This window comes from Puntigrus tetrazona, unplaced genomic scaffold (assembly GCF_018831695.1).
Source record: "Puntigrus tetrazona isolate hp1 unplaced genomic scaffold, ASM1883169v1 S000000646, whole genome shotgun sequence".
Lineage (NCBI taxonomy): Eukaryota > Metazoa > Chordata > Actinopteri > Cypriniformes > Cyprinidae > Puntigrus > Puntigrus tetrazona.
In genome coordinates, this window is record NW_025048267.1 from 21079 (window position 1) to 35285 (window position 14207).

At 40.5% G+C, this 14207-nt stretch overlaps 1 pseudogene; it reads right to left on the bottom strand.

The window, feature by feature from the left end:
• Positions 1 to 11795: 11795 nt before the first annotated feature.
• LOC122334804 lies at positions 11796 to 14007 on the bottom strand (annotated as a pseudogene).
• Positions 14008 to 14207: the final 200 nt, after the last annotated feature.

Sequence of the window (14207 nt, forward strand, 5' to 3'; positions counted from 1 at the left end):
CTCTTTTCTTTTAGTGCCCAGAGGAAGCTGTTCTCTACAGTTTCTGTGTCAGTACAAATCATTCAAGCCATTTATCTAGACTGATCCTGACCATACAACCCAACCAAAGACTGCAGTGATTGTGATTTCTGTAAAGTCATTGTCCACCTGTTCAGTTTAACCAGGGTGGGCTCAATGTCATCTAAAGTGGGCGATCTGCCGCGCTGCACTGAGACAGCGCTGATCAACTGACGGTACTCTGTTACACACAACACAGCACTTGTGTTCAGCAACACAAAACAACAAACAGGAGTCACAGGATTTTGTGTCTCTTGCCTGTGAGCAGCTTTCGAGGAAGCGCAGTATGCTTTGGGAGGTGACTCTCCGTGTGACTCTGAAGGGCAACCACCGCACAGGATTTTATAGAGAGTCACCCCGACTGGCCAAACAGTAGCCGGTCCTGCATGATAGCGGCGCTGGCCGAACCATTCAGGAGAGGCGTGCTGAAGAGTGCCTGAGAGACACAGCAACAACAGAAAGACTCCAGTCCAAAATATCTTTCAACGGTTTCTCTTTGTTTGATCATCATCTACGTTGCAAACACATCCACAGAGTGATGTAGAGAGATCTTTCCTGCTGTAACGATAAAACTACCTGAAAACCATCTGTAGGCCGAGTCTCTTTACTAGGTCTCCCACAGCCAAAGTCCAGCAGCTTGACTTCATGTGGAGTCTGTGGAAATCAGCAGGTTCTGGGGCCGGCGTCGGTGCAGGACTCCGCGGCTCGCAGTGTTTCAACGCAGGCTGATGAGCTGCTGCAGCACTTTCTTTGCCAGGCTCTCATCCAGGTAGCCGTTCTCCTCACAGAAACTCTGGAGATCTTGGCAAGGAACCGGACGCTCAGGATCATGATGTATTAGGCGGGACTGTCAAACCACTCCACGAGCTGCAGGACATTGGGGCAGGCAGGAGCTGAATTCACCAGAGTCATCAATGCCACCTCCAGCGTCAGCCGGCCGTGTCCTTCCTGCAGGGACAAATGCTGCGTTATATCCAGATGCGTTCAAACCAATGAGAACCAGAACAGATTCACTCCAGCACTTTCAGTCTCTCTCATGGAAGCGTGACTTTAGAGACATATTTGATGGCAACCTGTAGACAGAACAAGCTCCCTGTATAAATATATACTGATCTCAATTCTTAGGCTTCTTTGAATGAATAACAGAAGGAAATGTCTTACTGGCAGTCCATCAGATCTCACGTGTCCCAGCAAACACAGAGCCAGAATCCACCTCTTCCCCAGCAATGAACCTTCCTTCATATGTTCCTGTAACATAAGATCACAAGAAATGTCTGCGAGAAAACACGTTGTAGTATCTAAAACTGTTCAGTAACGAAGTCTTCTCATAATCTGAGCCTGATTTCTTTAATGTAATTCTATTCTGACCTCTCGCGAGGCGTTGCCAGCAGTGTCTTCTGCATGAGGTGGATGGACGCTGATCTCCTTGACTGCCACTCTGCCACTTCCTCTTCCTGTTAGTCTGATCCGGCTGACACAGAAACTTGGCCAACTCAGAAAGGTAGAGGAGCTATATAGCCAGGCAGCTCTTGACTCGGAGTCTGGGTTTGGTTTGGCAGCTGGTTCCTGGTCGTGGTCACCAGAACCGTTGTCTCAGCCTCCTGAACAGCCGCTCCTGGATCTGGAGCGTACAGAAGATGGAGCATTTCATCCCATACAATAACTAAAGGTCCTATTATAATAACCAGATATCACATACCAATAAATACAAATAATAAACAACTGAAATATAAAACACTCACTGCGTCTTTCCAGCCATGTGAGCCATTGAAACCTCCACCAAACTCCAATAAATCAAAAATAAAATTAAAATTAAAAAATAAAATTAAAATTAAAATAAAATAAAATAAAATAACTGACCAAACCTAATGAAATGAATGAATGAACAAACAAATAAATACTGTCCTCAGAAATACGCCTCCGAACTTCTTTCCAAATGAAAAAAATATAATATAATAAAAGTTTTCTCAGAAATAATCTGAACTCTCTGCGTATAGAAAATCTTCCAAAGTCAAAAATCCCAGTTTTGCGCAGAAAATACTCTCCAAAAGTCTTTGAAGTCGTCTCGTCTCGTTTCTCAAAACAGACAGTGTTTATATTTTTCAGCCGGAATTCATATCATTACACTCGTTGCTATGACGACGTCGCGTGCGTACGTCCGTTTTATTTCACAAATAGACCTAGTTACATCAAATATCTTGATCCATGATTAAGATGGTTTGGCGTTTGTTCAGATTTTTTATTGATTATTTTTATGTAAGCTATTTATTATTATTATTATTATTATTATTATTATTATTATTATTATTATTATTATTATTATTATTATCATCCTCGTATATTTATATTGTTTTATTATAAGCTCTGGCTAAATTAAAAACAGCCTTTTCTCCACATCATTGTCAAAATTATCTTCATACACGATCAATTTTGTTAGTAGTAGAAAAGTCTCTATTCCCTAACTGAAAATATGAATTTGATGAATAACCTCAATATGAGTGAGTGTAGACGTGATAAATTATTATTTGAACAGGATTTGAGATTAAAAACAAATATTTAAGTTATTATTAACAACTTAACTTACCTGCGGTTTTATATTCATATTTTTATGGACTAGCTAAGAGGAAACGGTCAGGTCACGTGATTCGAATACGCACACAATAAATATACTTAATGACGACAATGTTAAATCGATTAAATTAATTTTTAATAAAATACCTAATCACTTCAAATGAAAATTATATATGTAATTAATTAACATTCTTAATTACACATTGTTTGTTCCGTTTCAACAGCATATGTATTTTGCTCCGTAATTGATTTTAAATTAATTCGTAAATTGATTCGTAAAAGAATACCTGTCAAATAAATAGAATATGAATTACACAGCTATATCTACATTTATAATTATTTCTAAAAGTTATGATAATTAAATAATAACTACACCAATTAACATTAACTGGCGATGCTGTGCATAAAGAAAAATACGTATTAATATATTTTTTTTAAATCTGTGTCCAATATAAAATCACATAGGAAAACTTTTGTGTTTACATAAATCTCACAATTTAAATAAATAGTTAAAAATAAAGAAAGGGTTTTTTTTTTTTTTTTTTTTGCTAGAGCAATCCTATGCGCGCTCACGCACGCGACGTCTGTTTGATTCGAATTTTAGTTTGCTATAGCGACGAGTGCGCACCTAAATGAATTCTTTTCTGAATATAAATGTCTTATGAGAGATGAGGCGACCTCAAAGAGACTTTTGCAGATATTTATCCCTGAGAATACTTATTTAACTGTTCTTCTCTTAATTTTGAAGCAGTTTGAGAGCTTTTTTCTGTTTTGTTCGTTGTTTTTCCGAGGACAGTATACATTTATTATTTCATTCCTTCAATTGATTTAGCTTGTTGCTATTTTGTTATTTTTCTTGCTTTGTATTTCTATTTATTGGAGGTTTGGTTTGGTTTAAATGGCTCACATGGCTGGAAAGACGCGGTAAGTGTTTTTTATATTTCAGTTGTTTATTATTTGTGTTATTGGTATGTGATATCTGGCCTTATTATAATAGGTGACCTTTAGTTATTGTATGGATGAAATGCTCCATCTTCAGGCCAGCCCAGATCTTACAGGAGCGCTTGCTGTTCAGGAGGTTGAGACGGGGTTCCTGTGATCACGATCAGGAACCGCTGCCAAACCAAACCTGGTGACACCGAAGTCAAGAGCTGCCTGGCTACTATAGCTCCTCTACCTTCTGAGATTGGCCATCTATGTCAGCGGATCAGACTAACAGGGGAAGAGGGAGTGGCAGAGCGGGCAAAAGCCAAGGAGATCAGCTTGGCCCATCCACCTCATGCAGAAGACTCCAAGCAAACGCTCTTCGCAGAGGCTGGGAATAGAATTACATTAAAGAAATCAGGCTCTAGATTCATGAGAAGACTGGGTACTGAACAGAGTGTTGGATACTACAACGTGGTTTTCTCGCAGACATTTCTTGCTCACTATGTTACAGAAAAGCATATGTGGTTGGTTCATTGCTGGGAAGAGGTGGATTAGCTCTGTATTTGCTGGGACACGCGAATCTGATGGACTGCCAGTAAGACATTTCCTTCTGTTATTTATTCAAGAAGCCTAAGAATTGAGATCAGTATATGTTATACAGGAGCTTGTTCTGTCTTTACAGGTTGCTATCAACATGTTCTCTAAAGTCACGCCGCAGAGGAGACTGGAAAGCTGTGAGTGAATCTGTTTGTTTCTCATTGGTTTGAACACATCTGACATAACACGGCATTTGTCATCCTGCAGGAAGGGGACATGGCCGGCCGTCGCTGGAAGGCTGGCATGATGACTCTGGTAATTCGGCACCTGCCTGCCCCAATGTCCTGCAGCTCGTGGATGGTTTCAGCAGTCCTGCTCAATACATTATGATCCTGAGCCGCCCTGCTCTCAAGCCAAGATCTCCCAGAGTTTCTGTGAGGAGAACGGCTACCTGGATGCAGAGCCTGGCAAAGGTGTGCAGCAGCTCATCAGCGCGTTGAAACACCGCGAGCCGCGCGGAGTCCTGCAATCGGGACGTCAAGCCCCAGAACCTGCTGATTTCACAGACCTGGCATGGAAGTCAAGTTCGCTGGATTTTGGCTGTGGAGACCTTAGTAAAGGACTCGGCCTACAGAATATTTTCAGGTAGTTTATCGTTTACAGCAGAAAGCATCTCTCTACATCACTCTGTGGATGTGTTTGTAACGATGATGATCAAACAAAGAGAAACCGCTGGAAAGATATTTGGACTGAGTCTTTCTGTTGTTGCTGTGTTCTCTGGGCACCTTCAGCACGCCTCTCCTGGAATGGTTAGGCCAGCGCCGCTATCATGCGGGACTGCTACTGAGCCACTCAGTCGGGTGACTCTCTATAAAATCCCTGCATGGTGGTTGCCCTTCAGAGTCACAAGGGAGAGTCACCTCCAAAAGTATACCGCGCTTTCTCGAAAGCTGCTCCACAGGCAAGAGACACAAATCCTGTGACTTGACTGTTGTTTTGTGTTGCTGAACACAAGTGTTGTGAAGTGTAACAGAGTATTGGCCAGTTGATCAGCGCGTCTGAAGTGCAGCGACGGCGCAGATCGGCCCACTTTAGATGACATTGAGCTCCACCCTGGTTAAACTGAACAGGTGGACAATGACTTTTACAGAAATCACAATCACTGGGCAGTCTTTGGTTGGGCTGTATGGTCAGGACTAGCCTAGATAAATGGCTTGTGAATGATTTGTAATGACACAGAAACTGTAGAGAACAGCCTCTGGGCACTGGGAAAGAAAGGAGGAGAAGAACATCAGCTTTCTCTCTCTCTTCAGTCTGTGAGGAGCTCTGTGTAGATGCTGGAGGAGCTGAACATGCAGCGCTCAGCGCTGAAACCCTGAGCTAAATATAATTGTATATATGTATATTAATTGTGTAAATAAATGTTTTGTTTTGTATTTAAGAAGCAGTATATTGTGCTATTATAATTGAGACAGGGAAAAGCACCTTCGGAAAAATAAATAAAATCAAAGGTCAAATCTATCCAGTAGAAGTTGATGACAAATAAATAAACATGCAAATGTTAAAGGAGAGAGCAACAGCACCCACCCACTTTGTTCTGAAATCCATTTTATGAGATTTTGAAAATGTCTTAAAGTTTTTCACAAACTAAAAACAGCATTTAAACAGTATTTGACAAATAATGTACCAAACTGTAACAGCTTTTGTTGAGAGAAAGAACTACAGACCCATGCAGCATTGGATATGAGCATAATCAATTGAAAACAACAGATCAATAAAAAACTAAAGAACAATTAATGCAAATATATATTTGACATTAATAGCAAAATATGCATATACTGTACATAAAAAATGTTTAACTAGTTTTGTAGGGAAATTGACTGTGACTATAGACATATTTAAAATATGCATATATAATAATACAAACAATGTATTCATTAAAAAAAGGCAAAATACAAAAAGTTAGAAAAAATTAAGGGGTACAAATATGAAGTCAAATTTAAAATCAAAAATAAAATTATAGGTCAAATAGACAAGTAATTCATAATAAGCAAAACTAACACATGAGCACTGAGACCAGATATAATACACTTTGCTCCTTATCATAATGCAAAATATAAATTCTCTGTCAGCATTGTCAATATTGTGAAGTAAAAACACAATTGTGAAACTGTTCTCGGTATAGGTGACAATATCCATAGAATGTGAATAGCGATCAGTGAAAAGTTTCATTCAAATTTAGTAATAATAAACTGAATTATATTGTTCTTGCTCATTTATGAAGCAAACAGGCCATTACAGTTCACTGTATTTTGAACGGGGGTCACATAATGCTATTTTTTTAAAGATCATTATTTGCGTGAGAGAATACGATTTATGTGTTTTTTCTACAAAGACCCTTGTTTTTATACGTGAGATGCCTTCATTAGCTTACTGTTTCTATGGGTCAGTAGTATGTATGCCGTCCCACCATATTGTTAAGTGCCTTGACTTGGCTTAAAGGTAATCGTGACATTCTTCCGAGCCGGTGTTTTTAACCTGTTAACCTACTTGCAGAGGTAATGTTGTTACGCATAAAATAGGCATGATTTCGTACCCCACTGTGTGAGCGAAGGCATGAGTGACAAACCGGTGCCCATAGATATTTATTGGCGTGTGTAATATTCTCATGGTAAGTGCTACCAATAACTTAAAATCGAATTTGGGGAACCACGTGATGCAGATTAACATCTTTTGCGTAGAATCCTCCCTTCTTTTGTTTCTGCCTCCATATAGAAACCGCGTGCTCCTGACTTCTCTTTATGCTGCTAAATTATCCTGCGTTACAACGCCGGAAGCTACCATCAGTAACTCTTAAAGGGACTGTTTGTGTCTGGTTTGGATGTGGTTTTAATGCCCGCTGAATTTATGTATTCTTTATTTCTGGGGAGTAATGTTCAAGATCACCTCCTTTCTCCCATTCATTACACCTGTCTTTTAGTTTGTCTTGTTCCATTTCATTCTGTGAGTTTAGTTGATAGTTACTTTTTCTTGATCGAATTGTTTGGTTTAAATTACCTTTTGGATGTAACCTGATTTTTTTGTATTTGATTCTAAGTCTTTTTGTTTTCTTTTCTTTGTGCCCCTGTTGGTGCGTGGCTTTAATGTATTGTTTGTTATACTTTGTGGTTAACGTTGTAATTTTGTATTTATTTAGTTTTAGTTTCATTGCAGGAGCTGGGGTCCCACGGGTGGTTGGCTTTCTCTCCTGGTGCTGGTTCTTCTTGGTATGCTGTGTAACACTGAGTGTTTAGTAGTGTGATCTGGAGTGCACAGGTGTGTGCGTGGAAGTGTGCCATCAGAAAAACCGAACTCCTCTTGCTGCTGGAAGCCCCAGCCCTGCCGGATGTATGTGATTTATTGTAGGACCCCAACCTTAGATTATTTCTGTATTTGTATTCTTGTTTTGGAAGTAAGTGCTTTTTCTTTTTGAAAGCATTTAAAATTTGTGTATTAATAAAATTTATACTTTTATATATACCCAAGTGTCTGGCCTAACTTCATATGAGGGATCCTAACCTGTCCAATTATAACTTTGTTCCAGGAATAATCCCTAGGGTGAAGCGTAGTGGATTTCTTTTGAGTTAAGCGCTGCTGTTAAAAACTATACCCCTTCCGCCACATACTGTAGACAGCTTAAAAAAAAAAAGATAATTATATAAATAGTATTATATTTTGAATATTAATATTTGTAATTAAAACTTCACTTCATTAAACGTTACAAGTACTCATGAAGCTGGTGATATTTCTTACATATTACAATAGGGGCCTACAAAACAACTGAATTATACGAGGTTGGAGTGGTCCAACACAAGTAGTGGTCACTACAGGTCGGAAGAGGTTGTATGTCAATGGCAAATAAGACACATATATTTAAGTGACCGAGGAATAACAAATCTTCACACACAGAGTATTTTATTTATTTATTTATTTTTTAACATTTTTTGGTGTCAAGCCTGGCGCCAGACGCTACAGAGCTTGCCGGTCCGCAAGACGTCTCAAAGACCTCGGACGGATGGATGGGCCACCTGTGTCAGCCCACTCAGACACTACGCTGACTACAGGGCACTTCCTGTGTGAAAGTAGCAGGGTGCTCTGTCTCTACGACTTTTGGGATGACCCACTGACAAAAACAGAAAAAAAAAAAAAATCAGGTTTATTGATCATTAGACAGCAAAACGAAACAACTAACAAAGAGAAAAAGCAATTTGAGTTGTCTCAATGATGTATGTTGATCATATATAGGTATCGTTAAACCAGTCGTGGAGTAGGAGTCTGTCAGAGGCATTCTCTCCTCGGGGTTGGGATGCAGGCAGGCGTTGGTTGATCAAATGGCTGCATTCTGTTCAGAAAGAAGAGAGAGACGCTTTGACTGCTATCTTAAACTTCCTTTACAACAACTCACCTGCTTGCAAAATAATCTAGAGGAAGACGGACACTTGGCTCATAGATGGCACTTTTTCGTGCTTTTCACTGCGATATAGAATTACTGTTGGCTTTGTTTGCGGAAGGTCTGACCTTTTGACAAGCTGGGCAGATACTACAGCCAGTTCTTGATCTTGTCCAGATCGGTGTATCGGGATAATAGCCGCCAGACCAAAGTGTACAAAAACCACCCCCAGTGAAAAACACTGTTGTTGGCCGTCCGTGGTACTCTGCCCGCCTCTGAATATTCAGGGGGCAGTATTCCTCTGTACCTGGAGGAAAGACATTTGCACGTTTATACCTGGCATGGCATGTTTTCTCTTCACCGTTAGCATGTGCAACATGGCAAGTTGGTCTGACCACTCACGCAAAGTTAAAAATACTACAGAAAATCTCAGGCACCCTGATAATACATACCACTAAAGGTGCTGTATGCGGCATTTCATGCAGCAGGTCCTCGCAGCCGAAATCAATCAGAGTCACGTCCAGGTTGTTCAGCACCAACAAGTTCTCCAGTTTGATGTCTCTATGAAGAACTCCGCTGCTGCAGCATTTGGTCAGCAGCCCTCGACGACCTGCCGCATCACGTGTCGCGGCAAAGTTTTAGATGCTAAGATGCCTCCACAGCGCCTCAGAAGTAGTCAAAGAGGTTCTCACAGGGCGAGGGCACTGCAAGACCATAACATAATGGTCTGAAACTCCTCCAAAGTCCAGCAGCCCAATGATGTGGGGTGAGCTGGGACCTCTATTGGCAAGGACGCACAGGCCGATTTCCAGGGAACGGGTTAGCGCGTGATCAGGCTAGCGGAAAGACTAGTTTTAAATACAGAAATGATTTGCCTGTACTATGATTAAAAACAGAGACTGTGAGGAGAGATAACAGAGAGAAGAGCAGTCTACTTACAATGTTGATATATTTCATGTTTTCAGTTTTTTTGACAAATTTCAGTGCCACCTGATCAACAAAACAAATTATTAGTTGTACACTATGTACACAAGACGAAAGAATAATTTATCGGGTATATGTTTTTTAAAAATTACCGAAAGCCATCCTTGCATCGCACTCTCTTGTAAACAGCACCTAATCCTCCTTCACCCAGTTTAGCAATCGATGCTGCAAAGTTCAAGTAGATATCTATAAAAACATTAACATTTTTTTCACATTCTCATGTATGAGTAGTTTTTTAAATGTTAATGGAGAAACCGTATGGAATATTTGTATTGATCTCTGCGAAATGTAAACAGCCTGAATGTTCGCGCGTCTGCGTTTATATATCAAGCAGCCATAAAATATGTGTGTATGTTTTGGGTTGTGGCAATAAACCCACTCTCACTGCTCGTGGCCACTTCACTGTCCTGTTGTTCTGTCAATCGGGACTTAATCTCTCCTTCGGACAGATTATCTTCCACACACTCCTCCTGAAGATGCTCCTTCCTCAAGGCTGCTCTTCAGAAGAGGGGAGGACTTTAGAGCTCGAGTTTCCTGATGAACATCACATGTGATGTTCTGCAGAGAAATCTGATCTAAAGAGAGGATCGGAAATGGCAAAAGACTGAACGATCGCAAAAGCAATACTTCTGAATAAATCATAAGAGCAGCGTTAAGACACTTTTTGATTCACAGAGCTCGATTCTATGCACATTTAGGTGACGTTGATGTGATTTTTACCATCAGAGCACCTAGAAGATCCAGCTCTGCTCCAGCTTCTCGCTTTGCTCCACTTTCTCTCATCCTGAGCTTTCTCACTCTTCCCCCAGCTCTTGGGCGAGAAGTGAAACAGGCCAACCTCTTCCAAAACCTCCATTTTTTCCTCATCACCTTCTCTTCTTTCTCACTCATCACCCTATCTCTCCATCTTCCTCAACAGTACCCATGCACGCTGATGAGGATTTGGGTATGTTGGACTGAAGTGGTGTACTTAGATGGGAGTTGTACACCACACTCACTCTCTAGCGCTTTAAACAAGAGTTTCTCTGTTGGACCATGATCGCACTAACACACTGCTGTCTCTCCAAACTACCCACAAAAGTAATATTGGAGTTTGACACTTTTACATGCTCCAACATTCCATAAGAGAATTCTGAATGTGACATCATAAGAGAACGGAACAGCAAAGAATCTTGCATGGAGTCTGCTGCCTAGTTGCCATTTGTATTATTCGATGTTTGTATCTAATGATATGAGCAAATAAAAATATTATTCACAAAAAGACTATTGCCGAATTCTTGTTTAACTACTGTACACAGCTAAAAAAAAAGAGAGATAATTATGTAAATACTATTATATTTTGAATATTAATATTTGTAATAAAATTTAACTTCATTAAATCATTATGTAAGTACTCATGAAGCTGATTATATTTCTCTGCATTCCTGGAAGTACAATACAAAACCTCTGCTTAAATAAAAATAATAATAATAAAAACAACAATGAAACTATTTTGTCTTAAAACCTTTTATTTAATGAAATGCAGTCCATGCGTATCGCTTACTGAAGGATGTATATTCATGTATATTATTTTGGGGTTTCTAAACAAGAGTCTTTACAATATCTGTGATAATTGTACACTTTTGAATAGCTATTTTCTATTTTCTCTCCTGGCTTTTGGCTATTCGATTTTTCCCTTTAATGTTTGTGTTTTCTCTCACTTCCAAAGGAGGCGGTAGACAGCTTATGGTTCATGGGGAGGATACCAATGCAGGGATCCAGTAGGATTGACTTGTTGGGGAAAAAGCAGCTTATAAGTTCTAGTTAATAAAACATTTTGAATGTCCTGAATATTTGTAAGTTGTGCCATCAGCCATGATTTTGAGATGGTGCCACATTCAGCCTGGAAGACAGTAACAAAAACTATATATTGTTATTTGAGTTTAATGTTCTGCTAATCCTGAAGAACGTGATTAACCGGTTCAGATCATATTTAATCAGGATGGAACTAAATTCTACAACCACAGCAGAACTCAAGTTTGACCAAAAAAACAAACAAACAACAAACATTTTGTGTATGCCGACTGCCATCTTGTACAATAAGGGCCTACAAAAATAATTGAATTATAACGAGGTTGGAGTGGTCCAACACAAGTAGTGGTCACTACAGGTCGGAAGAGGGTTGTGTCAAATGGCAAATAAGACACATATATTTATGTGAGGAATAACAAATCTTCACACACAGAGTATTTTATTATTTTTATTTATTAACATTTTTTTGTCGTTCTGGGTGTCAAGCCCTGGCCGGACGCTACTGAGCTTGACCCGGACGGATGGATGGGCCACTCGTGTCAGCCCACCAGACACTACGCTGACTACAGGGCACTTCCTGTGTGGCGTAGCAGGGTGCTCTTGTCTCTACGACTTTTGGGATGACCTACACACAAAACAGAAAAAAAAAAAAAATCAGGTTTATTGATCATTAGACAGCAAACGAAACAACTAACAAAGAGTAAAAGCAATTTGAGTTGTCTCAATGATGTATGTTGATCATATATAGGTCACGTTAAACCAGTCGTGGAGTAGGAGTCTGTCAAGAGGCATTCTCTCCTCCTGGGGTTGGGATGCAGGCAGGCGTTGATCAAATGGCTGCATTCTGTTCAGAAAAAGAAGAGAGACGTTTGACTGCTATCTTAAACTTCCTTTACAACAACTCACCTGCTTGCAAAAATAATCTAGAGGAAGACGGACACTTGGCTCAGATGGCACTTTTTCGTGCTTTTCTGCGATATAGAATTACTGTTGGCTTTGTTTGCGAAGGTCTGACCTTTTGACAAGCTGGGCAGATACCACAGCCAGTTCTTGATCTTGTCCAGATCGGTGTGGTCTGGATAATAACCGCCCAGACCAAAGTGTACAAAACCACCCCAGTGAAAACACTGTTGCTGGCCGTCCGTGGTACTTGCCCGTCTCTGAATATTCAGGGGGGCAGTATTCCTCTGTACCTGGAGGAAAGACATTTGTACGTTTATACCTGGCATGGGCATGTTTTCTCTTCACCGTTAGCATGTGCAACATGACAAGTTGGTCTGACCACTCACGAAAAGTTAAAAATACTGCAGAAAATCTCAGGCACCCTGATAATACATACCACTAAAGGTGCTGTACGGCATTTCATGCAGCAGGTCCCCGCAGGCGAAATCAATCAGAGTCACGTCCAGGTTGTCTGTGTTAACTAACAAGTTCTCCAGTTTGATGTCTCTATGAAGAACTCCGCGGCTGCAGCATTTGTCAGCAGCCTCGACGACCTGCTGCATCACGTGCCGTGCAAAGTTTTCCGTCTAAGATGCCTCCACAGCGCTCCAAGTAGTCAAAGAGGTTCTCACAGGGCGAGGGCACTGCAAGACCATAACATAATGGTCTGGAAACTCCTGCCAGTCCAGCAGCTCAATGATGTGGGGTGAGCTGGGACCCTTATTGGCAAGGACGGTCAGGCCGATTTCCAGGGGAACGGGTTCGGCGTGATCAGGCTAGCGGAAAGACAGTTTTTAAATACAGAAATGATTTGCCTGTCTATGATTAAAACAGAGACTGTGAGGAGATAACAGAGAGAGAGCAGTCTACTTACAATGTTGATATATTTCATGTTTTCTGTTTTTGACAAATTTCAGTGCCACCTGATCAACAAAACAAATTATTAGTTGTACACTATGTACACAAGACGAAAGAATAATTTATCAGGTATATGTTTTTTAAAAATTACCGGAAAGCCATCCTTGCATCGCACTCCTTTGTAAACAGCACCGAATCCTCCTTCACCCAGTTTAGCACCGATGCTGTAGTTCAAGTAGATATCTATAAAAAACATTAACATTTCAAACATTTCAAACATTCTCATGTATGAGTAGTTTTTTAAATATTAATGGAGAAACCGTATGGAATATTTGTATTGATCTTTCCAAAACGTAAACAACCTGAATGTTCATGTCTGCGTTATATATCAAGCAGCCATAAAATATGTGTGTATGTTTTGGGTTATGGCAATAAACTCACTCTCACTGCTCGTGGCCACTTCACTGTCCTGTTGTTCTGTCAACGGGGACTTAATCTCTCCTTCGGACAGATTATCTTCCACACACTCCTCCTGAAGATGCTCCTTCCTCGGCTGCTCTTCAGAAGAGGGGAGGACTTTAGAGCTCGGAGCTTCCTGATGAACATCACATGTGATGTTCTGCAGAGAAATCTGATCTAAAGAGAGGATCGGAAATGGCAAAAGACTGAACGATCGCAAAAACAATACTTGAATAAATCATAAGAGCAGCGTTAAGACACTTTTTGATTCACAGAGCTCCGATTCTATGCACATTTAGGTGGCGTTGATGTGATTTACCATCAGAGCACCTAGAAGATCCAGCCTGCTCCAGCTTCTCGCTTTGCTCCACTTTCTCATCCTGAGCTTTCTCACTCTTCCCAGCTCTTGGGCGAGAGAAGTGAAACAGGCCAACCTCTTCCAAAACCTCCATTTTTTCCTCATCACCTTCTTCTTCTCACTCATCACCCTATCTCCTCCATCTTCCTCAACAGTACCAGCACGCTGATGAGGATTTGGCATGTTGGACTGAAGTGGTGTACTTAGATGGGAGTTGTACACACACTCACTCTCTACCGCTTTCTTTAAACAAGAGTTTTGCTGACCCATGATCGCACTAACACACTGCTGTCT